Here is a 1,680-nt window from a genome sequence, read left to right as displayed (position 1 = left end):
GGGGGGTATGGGCGGGGCCGGGGGCGGGGCCGGGGGCCGTGGCGTGTCCTCCATTTGGAGGCACAAAATATGGTAACCCTAAGAAATGCTGACTTTCAGATGAGACATTACCTTGAGCTCCAGTCAGTAGTTAGACTAAACTGCTGTGATGTGTGCAGGATGAGACAGTAGATTGGACTTTGCCAATTTTCAGCAACTCTACTACAGTGGCTGGACAGTATGGGCACCCTGTATGTTAACAAAATTTAAACCATTAGCTTTGTGAGGTCTGGAAGCAGCAGCAGCAGCAGCTTTACCAGGTACAGATAAAATGGAGCCTCTGCCTTAGTCAACTTCGTGAGAGCTGTGCTAAGCATGGTTCAGACAGAAATCTTTCTTTGCAAATTGTACAGCCATTTCAGTTACATAAATGCAGTTGACTAAAGAAGACTGCAAAGAAGTTTGCCCCGCGGCTGGTACGAATATTTGTAGTATGTGTATATGTGGCCTTGAAATTATGGTAGGGCAGAGCCCTGATAGTTAAATCAGAGGGCCCCAAGGGAAGAGCCCTGATATCTCATGATGAAAGATCAGATTCCATTAATGCAGTGTCTTCCCTCTCCTTGCTTTGGCAGCTGATATCCAGCCCTGTGTATAATGAAGGACTTGGGATCCTTAAACTTCACAGCCATTAACAACCAACAATGCTGGTTTTACCAAGCAGTCTAAAATAAAAATATAACCTTCAGTAGATTATTTCAGGTAAAAAATGGGGATAAAGGGACAGGAGGTGAGAGAACAGACCTAGTCACAATGCAAAAAAATTGCTGTCCTTGCTTTTATTTTTAAAAAGTTTAGGAGGGAGGGGGGAGAATGAGCACAGCACAGCATTCCAGTGACTGAAACTCAATGTTGCTGAAATAAATTGTGAAACCACAATGAATAAAAGTAGCTAAAATAAATTGTGAACATTACATGAAAAATGTATAACTTCTACATTTACTGAGCTGTTCAGGCTAGCAGAGGGGCTTTCTTAACACTGCACTACTGCACTTTAGTCCCTTTACTGCATTTATAACACTTTGTAGGAAAGCTCTCTGAAGCGCCAATTAATTCAATTTTGTCCCCTACCCTCCTAGTGTTGTTTATTAATTCATCAACTATCACTTATTCATGCAGTGGTTCTCTCTTCATTTCTCCATTCTGCAGGAAACATATTGGTCTCTGGAAAATGAAAGCGATGAGGCTGAAGTGACAAGAGAAATGAGCCCAAGTTGGGCATGTTCCTTGTGGGCAGAGTCTAGGAGTGCTTGATCTAAATGTACTAACTGGAAGTGGGAGAACACAGTCAAGTGCTTAGTGCCCAAACTGGCTGTTGTGGAGCAGAGTGTGTGAAATATTCAGGAAACCCAGGTCAGACATCACAGTGATAAGCACAGTATAAATACATAGATTCACTGGATGTTTCTCCACTCTCTTCTCCTATTCCAATATGGTAGTTTCAGCATCTCTGGGAGAGGAAGGAAACATGATCTGTAAAGGTAGTCATGTGTTTGTATACTGGCAATAAAAGCAGAACACAAAGTGCAGAAATCACTATCAAACCAGTATTCTGTCCAGTTGCAATTATGGAGAGGCCATGCAAATGTGCATCATATCTTAGGAGTCTAAATAGATGCTTGCAATTTCTGAACATCCTTC

Source organism: Trachemys scripta, chromosome 4, assembly GCF_013100865.1.
Source record: "Trachemys scripta elegans isolate TJP31775 chromosome 4, CAS_Tse_1.0, whole genome shotgun sequence".
In the NCBI taxonomy this organism is placed as follows: Eukaryota; Metazoa; Chordata; order Testudines; family Emydidae; genus Trachemys; species Trachemys scripta.
Note: the sequence above shows the minus strand (reverse complement) of the source record.